General features: G+C 33.9%; 1 protein-coding gene and 1 pseudogene across 1 annotated transcript in view; both read right to left on the bottom strand.

Annotated features, from left to right (window-relative positions):
* LOC140443612 (annetocin receptor-like) overlaps positions 1-20075 on the bottom strand; it is a 720544-nt gene that overhangs the window by 542815 nt on the left and 157654 nt on the right. The window lies entirely within an intron of this gene.
* Positions 1917-13198, bottom strand: LOC140443174 (uncharacterized; annotated as a pseudogene).

The following is a 20075-nucleotide window of genomic DNA, read 5'->3' as shown; positions in this document are numbered from 1 at the left end:
CTTTAAATCCATTGGCGTAGAAATTTTTTTATTAAAAAAATCGCTACTACAAATTCTCCATTTTCGACGAAGAAAAAGTATCGTAGAATGGCCTGAAAATTTACCTAAATATTTCATATTTTGTCCCGCAATAGACCTTTTTTTTTCATGACATTAAAAAAAAATTTGGTTAAAATCGGTTAACAACTTCAAATTTTATAGAGGTGTTTCAAGTCGAAATGGGTCACACTGTATAAGTCTACCTACATGGAAAAGAGAACGTAAAAAATCTAAACGGTGAGCATTACTACTATATACATTTTTATGTTATTTATTAATTTTAACAACTTAAACACATGTAGAATATACCGTTTTTTACAGGCATATGCCCAAGCGACCACCAGTAATGCCACAATGTGCACAAGAAAATTTAAAGCAAGGATATGAGTGTACGGAACTGTCTCTTCAACACTACAGGATGGAATCCGAGGCTATGAGGGTCCAATCAGATAGCCTCAGCATTATTTTATCGATTACAAAACACCAATTTTGAAGCCACTATTTCTCATGTCAGGTTATTTTGTAATCGCTGTGGAGGCCAGAACAAAAATACGATAGTTGTGGGAATGTTGGCCTATTGGCTTAAAACATAAGCATCACAACACATCAAAAAAGTTACAGTGACGTACCCTGTTGTTCGACATTCTTTTTTACCCCCTGACCGAGTTTTTGGAAATATAGAAAGAGAAATACGACCTATTGAAGTAATTGTCAAACCCGACACAAACTTCGATATTTTTAAGAAATATGGTACGGTTTTAAGGCTCGGTACCGATTTTAATCTCTATATTTGGAAAACTACCGTTAAAGATGTAGTGAAGGTACCTGGTTCATGGCATTTTCAATTCAAGGCCTTTAAGAGATTCTTCTTAAGAAAGAATAAAAATAACAAAATTGCAATTAAAGGAGAGCCACACTATGCATCTGAGCTGTTGAGTTACGGAAATGTTTGTAAAAGGGGCAAATCCTTCGAAAATATGAAACCTACCATCATGGATGTTGAAGTTCCTGTGCAGCAAACAAAATTACAAGATGTGAAAGGCCTTCTCATTAAGCATTTTGGTGAAGATTGGATTACTTTTGATAGCCTTAAATATTACCGTTTTCTCCAAGGGGACCAAAGTGACAGTGCTCCTGAAGAAACTGACAATGAAGATACTGTAATGCAAGATAACGTAGATTTAGAAGTTTAATGTTAAGATTAAAAACATTTTATATTCTCTTTGTGTACAATAGCACATGACATGTTTATTATATTTATTAGCAATTAGTTGTTTTATAACTGTCTAAGTTGAATAATTGCTCCTGCAAAACTACATAAGTTAAAATTACTCATGCAAAACTGCCTATGTTCAATTTTGAAATTTAAATAAAAAAAACTATTATTGACACGTGTTTTTTTTATTTGACTCGTACCGATTCTATATTAATCTCTTCAAAGATTACACAACCACAAAACAAAATATTTATTTTCTATTTAGATTAAGAGTTAAATGTATTTTTTACTTTACTCAAATTAATTGGCGGGTGTTGGAGAAAAGTGGTATAAGTCTAAAGTTTCGAGAAAAACGCAATTATAGTTTTTTCAAATTTAATATTGTTGTTACGGATACAAATAAGATATTTTCGTTAAACAATTTTTGGAAATGGCTTTGAATTTGTTGGATTAAAATAGATCTACTAGTAAAAAGGACCTAGTTGTAGTAATTTAAAAAAAATATGACATATCACTTTTCACAATTATTTATTAAACAACAAAAGCCCTTCCGGAAGATATAGTAACAAATCTAATTAATTATAAATAAAAAAATGTGAAACTAAAAAGTTTTATGTTTACTTAACGGGGTACATTTATAGTCAAATACAACGTAAAAGTTTATTTAATTTTTAAAAATTTCAATTTCTGTGTGTACACTCTCCTCGTCGCTACTATTTTCATCCTCGGGTAACGTATGTGGTATATCCTCCTTCGTAGTTAAATTTCTATAAAAATCATGAAATGTTTCTGAAATATAAGGCAATAGCTCTATCAAGTTCTTTTTTTTATCGATGTTTATTGGATTGGGACCTTTATATGACAGAGGAATTTTTATGTTTTTAGGCCACGTATTACCTTTTCTTAAAAAACATACGTTTTTAAATGGTTCGTCTACATTTAAGCTACTTTTGTATTCAAGGACACCAGGATTCTGTAAAAATCTCAACCATTTCATTTGTTTCCACATGACTTTTTCTCCTAAGTTGTTAATTTTCCTTTGTTGAAGGACATTCTTATACAAAGAAGAAAACTCAAGAAAATCCGATCTGCACATTTCAGTAACTAAAAAAGTTCGCTATTTCTGTAAAAATATTTCCACATAGTCTTACCAAATTTATCCAGTCTCTTGGGTGTTCTATCGAACATGGATATCTTTTCTTTTTTTTTTTTCTCTATAATTGCGTAATCTGAATCACACTCCATGTGAGTGTGACCAGAAACAAGAAATTTGTGGTTAATGTATGATAGATTGTGATTCTCTTTTAAAACCATCATGAACATTGCAGGTAGAAAGGAGTTCTTGTTTTGTCCTGCACACTTATTAGAATATAAGGTGATCTCTTTTATTTCAGGTGAAATATGTGAAATCTGCTTGTATAAGCATGACGCAATCTGATTTGCACCCCTTCCAGCTACGCCCTCATGCCACATAAAACACATTGCTTGATTATCATTAAATCTATGTAATGTTAAATTAAAGGTCCACAACTGCCTTTTATATAATGCTATTGAAGTCTGAAGATCAGGTGTGGGGAGACACTGTTGCAAATCAAACGTATAAATGATTTTTGATTCATTTTCTAACGCAGCATTTTTATCTATACGCTTAGCCTCATAAGCGTTTGATGCTTCTTGTTGGTGATTATTAAGAAGATTTTGAATTTCTTGTATTTTTTGTGCATCTTTAGTTGTTTTCAGGAGCATATGATATTTATCGCATGTAGCGCAGGTATCCTTTTTAGGCTGTTTGATTTTTATTTCCATGAAATGGAATACTTCTTGATATTTGAATTTCGATACTGGGGTTTTCTCGTGAGGTAGCTATTTTTTGTATTCTTCATACATTCTTGTTAAGGTATAGTAATGAGAAAGATATATCTTTGATGAGTCACGACGACAATAGTGACTCTCATACGTTGGGGTTGTTCGGGAGTTTTGTTAGATGGTGAGGCAAGACCTCGCAAATCATCATGTGGCATTGCAGAAGCTGAAGAAATCTTGTTTTTTGTCACATCAGTTAGAAACCGTTTTGTTTCTGGGTTTTTAGGTTTTTAGGAAACAACTTTGACAAACGTTAACTAGTAGTTGACCATTTAGTGGTAAAAAATATTTGTGTGACAGAAGCCTATTTTTATGTTTTTTGTTTTCTAATTTACGTTTTGTGGTTTTCTTTCCGTCTGTTGTTATAAGCCTAGCTATAAAAGACACACGTTTGTTAAAGCTCGCTAAAGACCAATATTCTTTGAAAATTTCCTGTCGTTTTTCTTCAGTTATCCTGTCTTTGCATTTTAAGCGGCAACTTAATAGCTCCTGACATGTCCGTGCTTTTATAACCTTCCCACTTTTCGTGGTGTACGATAACCCAAGGTTTCTGTTCTGCTTTCGTTCCTCACTAATTAGCCTAGTTTCATTTTTTAGCGATTTTCGTCCAGGTTTATTTTTTAAGATATCTCTTCCTGACTCATGTGCAATAAGTGCTGTTGTATCTTTTTGCAGCTTTTTCTTTGGGATGTCATTATCGGAGTCGGTATCACCTTCTTGTATATAATTTGGGTCCGCGTCACTATCATCAAACGCCTCCTCATTACCTGGATATTCCAGATAACCTTTGTCGTCGTCATCAATTCCACATACTTGTTCAATAACTTCTTCCAAAGTCTTTCGAACATTCGGCTCTCAGAAGGACAGTGAAGGTGCAGGACTTGATCTATTATCTTCATGTGCTAAGACATGTTCTTCAAGGAAAACACCCGCATTGCCCATCATGGAATTTTCATCTAAAAACCCAGATTAATATCAAATTTTTGAAAAACTAATAAATTTTGTCAATTTTTTTTTCCAGAAAAATGAAATTGTCACGCCAAAATTGGTTTTTACTTTTTATGGAAATTTGGTCCCCTCTAGAGAAAACCGAAAATATATTATTTTATGTATAAAATGATAAGAAATCTGAAATTGGAATTGAGTATGTAAGTTAAGCATTAACTTTTACATACATTAATTTTTAAAATTTTTAGAGATACAAATTAAAGTAACGCCACTGGTTAAAGTTAACCAAAAACAATAGGCATATTCACCAAGTTATAGTTGAGTTGCGTCTAGAAAACTTTTACGCAAAAATAAATGTTGTTAATCTAGTATGTCGTATAAAAAATAATGATATTACTGTTTTAATTATTATTGTACAGATAAATAAACAATTATTACCTTGTAGTTCTCCAGTATTTATATTATCTTCTTCCAACAGTTTGAAAATCAATTTGCTTCTTTGAGATGCCATAACCTCTAATTTTTATTTCTCACGGCTATTACTAAATAATCTCGAATAGGAATTGATGTTATATTACAACTAGGTGACTACACTACTATCACTACTATCACTACACTACTTATTACATTTCTCTCGAATACTTAAAGCTCATTTAAAAGATCAAAACAAAAGTGGATAAAACCAACAGTAACACACGTGTAGTACTAAACCACAAATGACAGACAAGTCGATTGAGCGTCAACAAAGCGGTCATTATTTTAATAGGGAAAAGCGAGATGAGTCGACCTAAAACTGCCCAGTTTGAATTTCTATTGCCGTAACTACTAGTATATCTCAACATATATCATCAGTTTTCAATTTTGGAGTTAAAACATTTGTGATATGTCAACATATAATGTTTTTCCCTATATTTTTTAATGAGAATAGTGATATATTTTTACATATACCTTTATTCACAATCATATTTTACCAATAACTTTTGATATATTTGCACTTGTATCACTATTCACAAATATTAATCATAAAATTATATAGGAAAGACTATTATAACCAGACTTATTTCAGTTTTCTCTATAATTTTTTTTCCTGTCTGGCAGATGGAGGCAAAACAAATAGTACTGGAATATTTATTTATTTATTTATAACATTTTTCACTATATTAAATGATATTAAAAATACTTATATCATGTAACGCAAACAAATAACACCTGCTTGCCTATTAAACTGACTTATATCACTTCACCCTATCAAAGATACATGCATTTGAAAGTGGTATCTATGTTTAACTCATTATTTACATTTTTCGACATATATCACTTTTCCCTAACACCCGCCAATTGTTCATACACATAGCGGTGTTTGCAAGTGGACTACTCATTTTTTGTCTAATTCTTCAACAAAAACAAAAAAAAAAAACGCTCTCTAAAATATATATGTAGGTACCTCTATAAAATATGTGTGAATTACTATTGTAAATCATTATTATCAAATAAGTTCTAAATATTAATAAAAATATAATGAGTATAAGAGATATATTATAAGAGTAATTTTAGTTCGGCTAATGGATTAAGTCCACAGTCAAAAGAAACCAACAGCACACACAGGTCATTGAGATCGATCTATTTATAAAAAAATTGGGCATTTAATCATAATTTATCCACCCAGTTTAAGTGTGGCACTTTTTTGCGTTACATTTGGTCACCATATCATTGATGCTCATATTTTATTTTTTGTTTTATCACATTGGTATAAATACAGTTTAACATGTTCAAATAAAAGTAAACCTACGATATTGCCCTTTTCTGTTTCTCTAAGCCAGAGAACACTAGATGGCAATTGATATTTTTCATAAAATCTCTAAGAGCACCTCATGTAAAAATAATTTGCAACTTTCTGCTTTTCAATAGGGTAGGTTTGCATTTGTTTAAACTAGATTACACTAGCCAGTGAATGACAAAAAAGTTTTTTATTAACTACTGTTATATAAAGGGAAATATTTTTCATTCCGTCTTTTCTAACAGATCTGTCTGACGAGTTAAACATAGCGAAACATATGTACTAGAATTAACGGTTTCTTCTTCTTGATGTGCCTATCCGTTACGAATGTTGGCGATCATCATGGCAAACTTTATCTTATCTGCAGCAGCGCGGAAAAGCTGCACAGATGTTGTATTGAACCAGATTCCGAGGTTCTTTAACCAAGATGTTCTTCTTCTTCCTGGACCTCGTTTTCCAAATATTTCTCCTTGCAGGATGGCTTTGCTTGAAAGAGAGTATATCTGGATTCATTTCGCATAATATGTCCGAAGAACTGTAACTTTCGAGATTTGATGGTGGTCAGTACTTTTCGATTCTTATTCATTTTTCTGAGGACCTCCTCATTTGTGACTCGATCAGTCCACGGGACCATAAGCATACTCCGATATAGCCACATCTCAAGTGCTTCCAGTTTTTTGCATATATCTTTGTTCAAGGTCCACGATTCAACACCATAAAAAAGGATAGAGAAGACGTAGCATCGGAGCATTCTTACTTTTCTATCAAGAGAGAGGTTGTGACTCTTGAAGAAGGCCCCCATCCGATTGAAGGTGGATATTATGGTGCCGAGATAGTTGTAGTGCGTCACTATTTCTACAGGGGATTGGTTGACGTAGAGTTGACCTTCTGTTATTCTTTTCTTGCTAATTATCATAAGCTTTGTCTTCTTAACTTTTATATTGAGTCCATATTGTTGAATGTAATACGTGATTTTGTTCATAAGAACTTGTAGGTCTTCTAAGTTGTCCGCAAATACTATGGTGTCATCTGCATATCTGATGTTGTTTAGCCGGCAACCATTTAGTAGAATATCTTTTTCAGTTTCGTGCAAAGCTTCAATAAATATTCTTTCAGATTACAGATTAAAGATTAGAGGAGATAGAATACAGCACTCCACCAGTATGGCATCCTTGCTAACCTCTCGACGACCCACTCTACTGCCTTCTACAGCTTCTTTCATGACTCGTCCCAGGTTTTCCAACGTTAACATTTGACCCTGTATCATATTTACTCTCAAGTTAATGAGTTCTTCATGTGTCTTCCAGTCATACCCATCGCCGCATCTGACTCTGGAAATTCCGAATGTGCGAACCTTGTTTGTAGTTCCTGCTCCGGTTATCAAGAATCCGATGTATCGATGTTCCGATCCGGTATAATCTGGCAACACTGACCAATCTTTTGTTTTTGAGGCTGCTCCCTGTGTAATCTTCGATAAACGTACCTGTACCTCTCCTCACGAATGTGGGTTCCAGACCAGTATTCAGTACCACCAAATTCAAAGTACCCACCCAATCAGATAATATTCTGCCACGAGTATCGGTAATGGGGAACCCCCCCTCCGCCGCTTTTGCGTTGAAATCTCTTAGCACCACTCACTCTCCTCTCTTACTCATCACTTCCTTCATGATCTTATCCATCTTCATTTCAGAATCACCCACCGTTATATGGAAGTCCACTGACTAATCAAATTAAAATTTTAAGAGGTGTTGTTTTCGATAAATCACAATATGAATAGTCTCCACAGGAATGAACATTATACATAATATAATATATTTTCCCCCGTAGATGTGACGGTCGCAATAATCTGTCGCCAGTTCAATGCTTTTTTCCCATCCAAAAAAAAGTGCTATATAGGATATAGGCGTTGAATGCATCATATATTATTGAAGTGACAACTTATTTAGCGACGCTGTGCACTAAAATTAACTTAATTTATTCTTCATTTTACTCATAATTTTAATTTATTTGTTAACATATTTATAATTTTAAAGCGAAGTTTTCACTTTGACACTTCACCTTCTATACTTAAAAAATCTTTTTTATTTTTCTACAAACTAATAAATAACATAAAATAAAACGGCCGTCACGACTCGACTTGCTCTATTTACTTCGTATGTGTGTCGACCATCTAACACTTTTCTTGTTGCGTTAGGAAGTTTTTTCCGATTTTCTTTTGTTCAAGCTTATTTAAGAAATATACCAATAAGAAACAGCTTTTTATTTCAAGGACTTTGATATATCTTTCGGGTCTGTTAATTAATTGGACTTCGTTAATGTTGCTGAAACCTGTGCTTTCTCCAATTACTCCAAAATATTTTCAAGGGTGATTGTATTCTTATTTAGAAATGTCCACTTTTTACTGCAAGAACTAAATCAAGTTATTTTACTGCAGGAACTAAACCAATGAAGGTATTTCAGTAAATTGTAATTAGTCAGTCTGTTAATTATGGAATTATTGGTTAAAAATTTCGGATATTTGCTATTTTCATTAAGCACGTTAATTATTTTACATTGCATAATACACAATAATATTTTATGTCTACACTATTTGGTCGATTTACATGGAATACGAAAATGGTATCTAACCTTTTAATACATTTAATAGGTACTTCAAAATACGGACTGTTTCACTGTCGTATCTTAAATGTCTGCCAATGGTGCACTAAAAAAACAATTCAATTTATTAAATTGTGGTACACAAATTTATTAAATTGTGGTACATATTGGAAAGATCTTTAGTATCAGTCTTAGTATTGACAGAATTTTGATCTGTTTTATGTGAATCATCGACAAAGTGTATCTTTTATTCTAGTTTTGTTTTTTCCTACATCTGTATATTTTCAAAATCAAAAGAATGGCTATTTTCTAGAGAATCCTTGGCTAAGGGGGTAGTGTTTAATTTGTTATTTTCTACACTATGTTTGTGTGGAATATATGTAGATATTGATGTGTTTGTCCCATACATGTTTAAATTGGTGGTGTCATCCTTTGCAGCCATGACTGCCTGGAAACTTCTTGGCATAATTTCTGTGCGTTTCTGGCAATTTTGTTGAATTATTTCACTCCTATACTGCCATTTAGCCCTTGATCAGTTGACAGTTTGTGGTTATAATTTCATTACCATTTTTTTTTCTTTAGAAGCTTCCAAGATTTTCTATTAAATTTAGATCTGGCGAATTGCCAGTAAAGTCGACCACCTTTATCTGGATGTCAGCCAGGAATTTTGTTACTGTTTTGACATTGTCCCAATGCGTCGAGTCATGTATAAACGTAAAACTCTTCTTCGGAAACCACTCTCAGACCTAGGGAAGCATATTTGTTTGCCGTACTCTCAAGAAATGGTCCTGTTTCATTGTTTCTTCGACAATGTAGGGTCTACCAGTTCCTTGGCTGCTTATGATAGACCACACCATGATGCTCAGGGCGTGCTTTACCGTCCTTTAATCACCATCCGCTTTGTATTTTTCCTCAGGTCTTCTCCTCACAAATTCAGCTTTATCCATAAGGATCTGCACGGTAGATTCGTCCGAAAAACAAACCTGAAATATTATTATTATTTTAGGATCGTGGACAAATTGATCATCTGTAAACTACATAAAAGAAAAACAATGTTACTTAAGTAATGTTATTTACATGATTTCAATCACCAATGGTCCAATCTTTATGATCTTTGGCCCATTGAAGACTTTTTTCTTCACGGCTGGTGTGAGTAGCGGTTTTTTTGAAGGGCGCCAGGTTGAAAATAACAGTTCCTTCATTCGCCGACTAGCTGTTATTGGTGAAATATTGACGCCAGGCTCCTGCACCATTTTCGTTAAAATCCTTCGAGGTTTTTTTCTGTTTGCCAAGACAATATCTCGAATTTTTCTTTCATTTAGTGGTGTTGTATATAGAACTATTTATGTAGTTATAGAATATTTTGTATATAGAACTAACTTGCCTATTGATCATAGTGAATGATCAGATAGCAATAATTATAAGATTCCTGTTGGAGTTTTATTAAATAAAAAAAATGTAGTGATGTAATTTTTTTTGACCACATGTTATTTTTTGCACCGTGCTGTCAAATTCAAATTTTCGACAAGTTTTTTCTTTATACGGTCCACAGTTGCCATTGAAACTATGGAACTTGATGCTATTGTTCTGTTGGAGTAATAAGTGTTTAATAATAAAGTATCTAAGTTTTTTTTTGCTGTTTTCCTTGGTGAGATGTCTTTGGCTTCTCCCATGATGTTCTGGTACCACTGGTGTAACTGTTCGCTAAATTCACGAAAAATAGTATACGGTTTTCAGAATATCACTAGAAAGCAATGGAAACTATTTATTATAACTCCAAACAACAAGAATACACAATAATGTGCACACGAGTTGCAAGCTAAGCTGGACAGCACTGAAAAATAATGGCACCTGAGTCACGCATTGCCACGTTCTTTGTGTTGTTACTGTCTACAGACTATTCATTATTCTTTCATAAAGTAATATAACATAACCAAATGGAAACAAACTCATTAATACATTATGCAGCTCATTTATATACCCTAACTACCAGAGCCGATAAGGATTCCTCTAAGGAACCCATCAGAAGACCAGTCCTTCAACTACCTTGATGCACGTTGTGTGGACGTATGAATAACTCGAATAATGGAAAAAATCCCAAAACAACTTGCAGACTTTCAAAACTCTCTTAATTTTAACAATTCTTGAAATTTTAGTAGCCCTCAAAACTTTAATAATGCCCAAACCAATGGCTTCCACAGACCAACTTCGGTTCAAATATTAATTACCAAAAAAATAAACCCACTGACCAACAAAGATCTAAGTTCCCGCCTAATCAAAATAACTCACAATTACGCCCTTCTGTAATCCATAACAATCCTAATTTTTCGCACGATAAGCACAGTGCTCATTTCGTTCACTATGAACGTGACTATGTTAATGATTATACCCCAGCTTCAAATAAAAACTACCAGTACGATGATTTCTCTAATAATTATTATTCACCTCCTGATTATTACCATTATTTCGAACAATTAATCGATTTAATTGGTAGCCAGGACTATCAGGATTTTCTCACAGTTCCAAACCAGAATCACGCACCAGACAATGCTAGTTCAATGAACGAATGATCGTCTCAAATCAGATAAATCAGATCCAAACTCTGAATTTGGACGACATGATCTATCTCTAATTTTCTGGTACAGAATTTTATCCGAGCCGTCTCCTTGCTGTGAATCCTAAAAATTTGTATTATATAAAGGGCACATCAAATAGGTTTAAATTACTTATCGATACCGTTGCTGGTATATATATCTTTAACTATATGATATTTTAAGCATACTTTCAGCAATAAATTTTTTTTTTAATCTTTGTTTCTTGCTCTTTCGATGGACTTCTTTTACCTATTTTTACTACACTCCACTGTGGTTTAAATTTTGCTCGTGGCAGTTAAATTTTCGATAGAGGTCTACACATAATCACATCCAAATATAAAAATTGGAAATATATGTTTAATTAAAAATTATTATATTTCTTATGGCAGCTCATTTTGGAGAAATATGTGAATTTTTATCCACAGGATTTTAGAAACCTTAAGTAATTTATTAAGGTTACAGATTTACCATTTTCATTACTACTGCAATTCAAACATTTTTGTAGATATGGTCATGAAACCAATTGTATAAATACACCTTTTTTATTATTTTGTCTCTTACCCTATTTATTTTACAGCAAATTTTTTCAATATGTTTTTGCAAATGGCTGTTAAGGGAGAACGGGGGAATGACTGTCACTTAAGGGAAAAATACTGTGAGTGATGTGTTAAATAATATTTTATTGAGGTTTCCAGTGACATATGTTTGTTTGTTATTTGGCTGTTATATTCTAATTGAGTTCGTAAAGTGCCAGTGATTTCGTTTTTTTATGATAAAAATCAAAATAGCTCATTGACTGGTATTACCCTATGATGTCGGGTTTCAAAAAGCGCTCTCTAAGCTCAATAGAAGGTACATCTATCAATGGAGAAGTTTTAAATAACTTACGTTTTGCAGACGATACAGTAATAATGACGGATAACAACAATGATTTACAGAACGTAATGCAACGCCTTAATGAACGCTGTCATGAGTACGGACTGAAGATAAATTTAAAGAAAATTAAATGCATGATCATGACTAAATCTGCACATGCAAATATCCAATGAATTATTGAAGATACTGCAATTGAGAGTGTTAATAACAATAAATACTTAGGAACATGGATAACATCAGATGTAGACCAAACCAAAGAAATTAGGACACGCATTGAAATAACACGTGCATCATTTTTTAAACTTAAAAAGTTTCTTTGTTGTCGGGATATAAGGTTAGAACTACGCCTGAGAATGCTTCGATGTTACGTGTTCTCTACTCTTCTTTATGGCTTGGAAGCGTGGACACTAAAACAAGTCCATCTGAATAAGTTGGCCGCCTTTGAATTTTGGTGTTACAGAAGAATTCTACGAATATCATGGATTTAAAGAATGTCAAACGTGGAAGTAACTAGAAGGATATGAAAAAAGGCGAAAATAATATTACTATTAAAAGACGAAAACTTGAGTACTTAGGACATGTGATGAGAGGGCAAAAATACGCATTATTACAACTTATTATGTAAACCAAAATCCGAGGAAAGCGAAATGTGGGAAGACGAAGAATATCCTGGCTTAAGAACTTAAGGGAAAGGTTTGAATGCGGTAGTGCAGAACTTTTTAGAGTGGCAGTCAACAGAGTCCGCATAGCCATGATGATTTCCAACCTTCGATAGAAGATGAAACTTAAAGAAGAAGACGAAGTCGGGTAAGTCGGGCGGTCAGAGTATGGGAAAATGGCGGTCTTAGATTAGAATAGCTCAATAAAAACAATGATACAATAAATTTTATTTATTATTACATAGTAACACACAACAAAAATAAATGAACTTATCAAATCATTTAAACATTATTTTACCATATCTTAGCTTTTCAAACCTCATAAGTTTTTCCACAATTTCATGTTAACTGATGAAACTCATGTCATCTACTTCTGGAAAAACAAATATGTGCTCTTGTCCTCTATATGTACGCATCAACTTTTGCTTAAATAGTTTTTTTTTCTCAGTTCAAATACTTTAGCCAAGAAATTCTTCTTTGCCTTATAATTTGAAATTGTTAAAAGAAGAATGTCACCTACGTTTATTTGTGGCGGTAGTTCTTCCAGACTAAACCTTTTGGGTAGATTACCTTTAAGTTCGCAGTCATCGAAGTGCACTGAGTCGATATCTTGATAAATCGCTCTCATTTGGACAGTTCACCTCAGAATCAGATAAATAAAATACTTTTCAAAACACATAATTTAAAATAATACCTTTAAAAGCATATTTTTTCACGGTTTGTTTTTGTTTTTTCAGTTTGAAACGCTTTTACGTTTTTCTTTTCTAGCTCATCTTTGAATGGTGTTGACGTCAAAATTTACGAGTGCATCTTTCTAACGTTGTTTGTTCCTGCTTTATAAAAATCGGGCACTGGGGTAACATTTTAAAACGTCACGACTTAGAAACCATAAGATATTGCAGTCACCTTCTTAGATTCTAGACGGAAATCCTCTTCGGAGAATATATGGGAATTTATAGGATATGTTTCAGTTGACAAAAATCCAGAGATTGGTTTAGCATTTGTCGCAGCGTTTATGTATGCTTTGTTAAAGAGTTTTGCAATCTTATAAACTGTAATCCTGTCGGTTGGATGGCTTTTTTATAAAAAGATAAAAAGATCGCATTCCCTGTTATAGGCCTTTTTAAGAGGTCCAAAATAATACATCGAGAGGCTGTAGGCAATGAGATGAATGGGGAGGCAGCAACAGCACTGTTATGGAGTTTTATTTGCAATACTCATAAGCCTCTAGGGTGATATGGCTACCAGGGTTGTCTAAAATTAGTAAAACTGGTTCAGTTTTACTGGAGTTGTCATACTTTTTAAAAGGTTTCAATCACTGAATAAAAAGTTTCTCATTAGTCCAGCTGTTTTTCGAATATTTGTAAAGAGATCCAGATCCATTTCCTTCCAGAAATAGTGTCATTCATTGTCTTGCATAAATAAAAGTAGGGGGAACATAAGTCCCTGAGCGTTAAATGCACAAATAACTCCAGTGGTTTGTCCGCTTTCACCAGACGTTACAGTTCCTATAGTCTTTTGCTCTTTTGCTGCTAAAATTTTGTTGGTGTCTTGAACGGTTATAATACCTGTTTTGTCCATATTATAAATGTAAATTCAATGTAAATTAAATTAGATGTAAATTAAAATTTTTCCAATTACGTTTTTAAGGATTTCGAAAAATGTTTTGACCTCGGTCCTGTTGAACCTTTTGTTCGGTTAAAACTAGTTGCTTCAGGTTTCCGCACTAAAATAAAGGGATTTAAGTAGCACATATTTGTCAAAGTTTTTAAGTGTTTCACTATGCTGACTTCTTGCTCAAACGTGAAGATAGCTTTTTTTTCTAGACGTGCACCGCATATTATAGACTTTTTAAGTATCTATTAAAGGATACTGAAATGAATAGCATGTTCTAATAGACTTCTCATTTTGAACCGCGTTGATAGCTATTGATAGATGCTCTAGCGTTCATTGCACTTTACTAGTTGAACGAATGTTATGTCGTGTTAAGTATTAAAATGGCAATATAAAACTTAAAATAATACAAGATATAATATTTTAAAATTACGGGATAATGACAGTCACTCGCGGGGTTATACCAGTCAAAGACTGCCGATAGTCCATTGCAAGTCAGCATTTTCATTAGATTATTTTGGAAAGATGGTTTTTTTTTCAACTTTCAATGTAAATTTACTTAAATTATACAACCTTTCTTTTAATGTACCGAAAGCCGCCGTTCAAACACTGTTCACAACTATATGATTGCTTATTTACGTGCCTGTTAAAATTACAAGGAATAGACAAAAAACATCGATTTGTTTCCTTTAACAACAGAAACCAACTGGCATACGCTTAGTTGCATGCAAGGTACTTTAACAACCGACTACTATGTGGAATTAGGTCTCTAGAAGCGGAATTGAAATAAACAGTGTATAAATATTCCGGTGACTGCTGTTACCTGCTCACCGGCATTCCCTCATTCTCCCCCATACATGCATTTTACAATTTAACCCTCCAGTACATACGTAATCCATTGGATTTTATAATATTGCTATTCGGACTATACTATATAAAGTTGCCTATCTCCGTATACCTTCAGCGCATAGTATAAGAAACTGTTTTTGGTTTTAGTATACGACTGTCGCTTGATGTGTGTAGGTGTAAGAAATAAATTGTGTTCTGTTACCACTGTAATTCACGCATTAACTTACGTAACCCTAAACTAAAAATTATATTTTGTATTCGGCCGTTAACAGGTTGACTGCCAAGCTAAAAATTCTAATTTTTCCTGTTGCGCCAAAGTAATTTATACTAGAAAGGTGTATTAAAAAACAGTTCGGCACAAACTAAATTTTGTTATAATATAAAAGAAAAAAATTACGGCCAAAATTTAAAATCGGCTAAAATGACCGCTCTGGCGTAGGCGGACAAAATAACCTGTCTACGCCAGAGCGGTCAGCTGTAGCGGCCACCTCTATCCTTATGCTAAGGTAATAGTTCGCGCGTTTTAGCTAGTTAGTTAGTGTAGACTATTATTGCAAGGGTGTGGCTCGTTGTTTTTGATTGTGTGTGTACTTGTATTGCAAAACTACATTATGTATACAAATCGGCGTACTTTACGTCTATTGAAATTAGCTGGAGAAATGCCTAAAACATATGGTAATACCTGCATTATTTTATTGTTTTTCTGTAAATATAGGTTAGATTGTTTTATTTCAGAAGAGTCAGAAACAGATGAAGACTTTGGTTCATTTAATTCTACAGATTTATATGTACCCTCAAGTTCGGAAGAAATGGACATATCATCTAATTCAGACGACGATGAAAATATTAGTCCAAATAAAAAGAAAATGCGGTTTGATATAAACAAAACCACTGATACTTGTGAAGCTCAAGCAGGTCCATCAGGTATTGATCTGACAATCCACTGACAACCGAGCCGCTTAGATATGTCACAAATATGTCCGACGATGAGTTACTACCAGAAAATAATGAGATTGGAAATGATCCAATGGTTGATAGAGGCGATTTTGTGATTGATCAACCAATTAGTAGCCCAGTTCCAACAAAATGGACAAATCCTGTTAGTAATCACCAACAATTCGATTTTACTGAGACATGGGGGCATAACCCAATTTATGCAGCAGCTATTTCTTTAGAACAAGTTTCACCGTCAACCTGTTTTTACGCATTTCTTGATACTGAAATAGTGGATATGATAGTCAATCAAACCAATTTATATGCAACACAGCAAGTGTTAGGAAATGATGTTTCACTGAATTCGAGGTTACACGCCTGGCAACCAACGAATAAAAAGGAGATGTATCAGTTCGTCGGTCTTCTGGGTTACACGGGATTAGTTCAAATGCCTTCACTATCACATTACTGGAGCAGAAAACCCTTATTTCATAATGATATTGCTGCAACTGCTATGAGTCAAAATCGCTTTGAGCTGTTGCTCAGAATGTGGCACTTTTCAAATAATGAAGAACGCGAAGAGGAAGATAGACTGCACAAAATTCAACCACTTGTCGACCTACTCTTAAGAAAATATCAAGACACATATACTCCAGTAGAAGTATTTTGTATCGATGAAAGTATTGTTCCCTTTCAAGGAAGATTAGTGATGAAGCAATACATGCCTCAAAAAACTCATAAATATGGTGTTAAAGTATTTAAGTTATGCTGTGGTAAAGGCTATACTTGGAATTTACAAATTTATGCTGGCAAAGAAAGAGACAGAGGAGCTTCAGTTCCTACCAAAGTCGTGATGAATTTGTCAAGAAACCTCCTGAATGCAGGTCGAACTGCCATTACTGATAATTATTACACCAGCCTTGAACTGGCGAATCGTCTACTAGACAACCGTACACATTTGATTGGAACTTTGAGATCAAATCGTAGAGGTAACCCAAAGGAGGTTTTGGATAAGACATTGAAGAAGGGAGAAACATTTTGCAAAGAAAATTCAAGAGGTGTATGTGTGATAAAGTGGCATGATAAACGCGATGTTCTTATTTTGTCTACTAAGCACACTGATAGTTGCCAACTTATTGAACGCCATTCAGGACCCATAAGAAAACCGGATGCTATAATTGATTACAACGCTGGGAAATCATCAATCGATTTGTCAGACCAGATGTCCAGCTATAATTCCGCTTTGCGTCGATCATTAAAATGGTATCGTAAAATCGCGATCGAACTTCTGCTAGGTACAACTATTGTAAACGCTTATATAGTATTCAAGACACTTTCTAATTCAAACATGACGATTACTAAATTCAGAGAAGAAATTGTATCTGACTTAGTCAAAGGTGGGCCCGTTTATAATCAAGTCGAACAAGCTGAAGATGAACCACTGCCACCAGCAACTACAAGAAAGACTTTACGAAATCATACATTGCTAAAAAAAGATGGAATTGCTACTTCTGTAAGGAAATACTGCAGAGGTTGCTACAAGAAAAAAACTACAGGAGAAATATCTAAAAACAAAGTAAAAAAAGTTACTACATATTGCACAGACTGCCAGGGGTATCCTCATTTTTGTCTGCCTTGTTTTAATTTCAAACATTTAAAAATGTAATGACTTTTAAGACCATGTTATTTTTCAATTATTTCAATAAAACTTACTTATGTCTATCTAAAATCATTAATTTTTTACTTATAATGTACAATTTTTTTTTGTGGTATACACATATAATACATAGCGCATATGGTAAATATATTTACTCACATATCCATACAGGCCAGACGGTCATGTTGCCTATGCATTTTTAACGAAATCGGCGGTCATATACCCTTTACAGACACTTGTGTTAAACAATGCACGGCGGACAATATGACCGCCATTTCGTGAGTTACTAGTACTATGAGCGGGCATAATGACCGCTGTGGTAGTAAACCTGTTTAAGGTAAGTTTTCTGCGTGAAAAAGAGTAACAAATATTAATTTTTTGTTTTCGTTTTAGTTATCAGCAATGTCCCAACCAAAAAAAGTAAGATTCGGTGACTTTTATTTTGAAAAAAATGCTTATGGAATAGGATAAGGAATTAGAGAACGAACAGGAGCCAAATATATATGGTAGTGACGACGGCAGCTGCTCAGATGACTATAGTGTTGAGCAATATGTATCTGATGATGATCTGGAACAATAATGTACCATGTCTGAACAAGAATCGGAACAAGACTGGGATGAAGAGGTTCAAGGGGAAAAATATGAAGAAAAAATAATTTTAAAATACTATCTTGAGAAAGACAAAAAAACAAATTGGAGTACAATGTGTACAAAAATGTATCTTGGTAACGTACGTTCCAAAAAAAAATAAGATCGTATTGGTTGTTTCAACCATGCACCATGATGACAATATTGATCCTGAAACAGAAAACAAGAACAAACCCGAAATATAACGGATTACAACAAAACAAAATTTGGAGTGGATCTGGTTGACCAGTTGTGTGCACAATATGATGTTTCCCGAAACTCTCGGCATAATGTCACTGCATTACTCCCAAGAAGCACTTTTGTTCACGACATTTCATTTGAGTTAACAAAAACCACTGATGTTAAGGCGACTAGACAACACTCACACATCAACAGAAATAAAAGAAATAATTAAATTTCTTTTAAAAATAATTCAGGAAACTAAAGAAGTTCCGACTCGATCTTCGGTCCTTGGGCGTTGTCATATTTGTGGACCAGCAAGGAATAAGAGCCCAAAAAAAGGTGCAGCAGCTGTGATAAGTGGACTTACACAGTGTACTGCAGTGTGTACATTGTGCTGAGATAAATAAAACATGCAGTCTGAATCAGATTAAGATGTTATATTTAGGATATTATAGAAACTAGTTTGGTTTGTAACGTATGGTTATTGTAACTTTGGTTTATAGCATTTGTTTTTTAATTTTCATTGTTTTTTTTTATTTTTTTTTAATGTATAGTCCGTCTAGAAAGTATCCGGAAAAAAGAAAGCAGAATTATAATTTTACGGTATTTATTTTTATCACTTGAAATACAAAATTTTAACAAATAATTCATCTCATTTACTTATACAACCTCCATTTAAATCTAAACACTTAACTAAACGTCCAGGTACACCCAAAACTAGGTCAAGGCCATAATTTTCGGTAATGGTGTTCCAGGCCTGTAAAACTGACCGAATCAAACCTCCTTTATCTCGTGGCGCTGCTCGTTCGAATTTAATCTTCATCAGTCCCCATATGTTTTCAATGGGGCTAACATCTGGAGATGCTACTGGCCACGGAATTGTTGCCAATTCGTGTACTTGCATCGAAGCTTGAGTATACGCAGAAGTATGGCATCTTGAATTATTTTGTTGAAAACGCCACCCCTCTGGATATAAAACATGAGCCGTTTAAAAAAAACCATTTAGGATGTCACAATATTTCGCACTATCAACAGTACCATTAACTATACAGAGAGGTGTAGCACCACGCTGAGATATTGCTCCCTAAACCATTATTTTAGTGGGAAATTTGGAAATTTGAAAGGTAACATTTTCTCTTGATAGGACTTTTAGATGATTTGCATATGTAGCCTTTTCAGTGACATGCAGACAGTTTCTGGGCACACTTTTATTCTTTGTTGATTTCCAAATCTGTTCGCTAATTTTCGAAACCCTAGGCGCGGATTTTGTCGTCCTAAAGCCACTAAAGCATTTAACTTGTTTCCGCGAATCTTACGCGGTCTACCCGAAACTGGTCTATGTCTCATATCTATGCCATTTTTTATCCTCTTTATTGTCTCATACACTGCACTTTTTCCAAGTTCAGTCAATTGCACTAATTTTTTAACGTTTCGGACACCCTTTCTATTATATAAATATTCCACCACTTTTCTTTTTTCTACTTGCGACATTATTTCACAAATCTTAAGTCTGTTTACAAACAACAATATTTGACAGATGGTGTTGTCATGCGATTTTGTCCATAACCTACTATCGGCACAACCTACTTGATGCATTACTTTTGTCTTAAAATGTTACAAAAAGAAAATCTATTAAAATTAG

The sequence above is a fragment of the Diabrotica undecimpunctata genome, chromosome 6, assembly GCF_040954645.1.
Source record: "Diabrotica undecimpunctata isolate CICGRU chromosome 6, icDiaUnde3, whole genome shotgun sequence".
NCBI lineage: Eukaryota > Metazoa > Arthropoda > Insecta > Coleoptera > Chrysomelidae > Diabrotica > Diabrotica undecimpunctata.
This window is presented reverse-complemented; position numbering and strand designations above follow the sequence as displayed.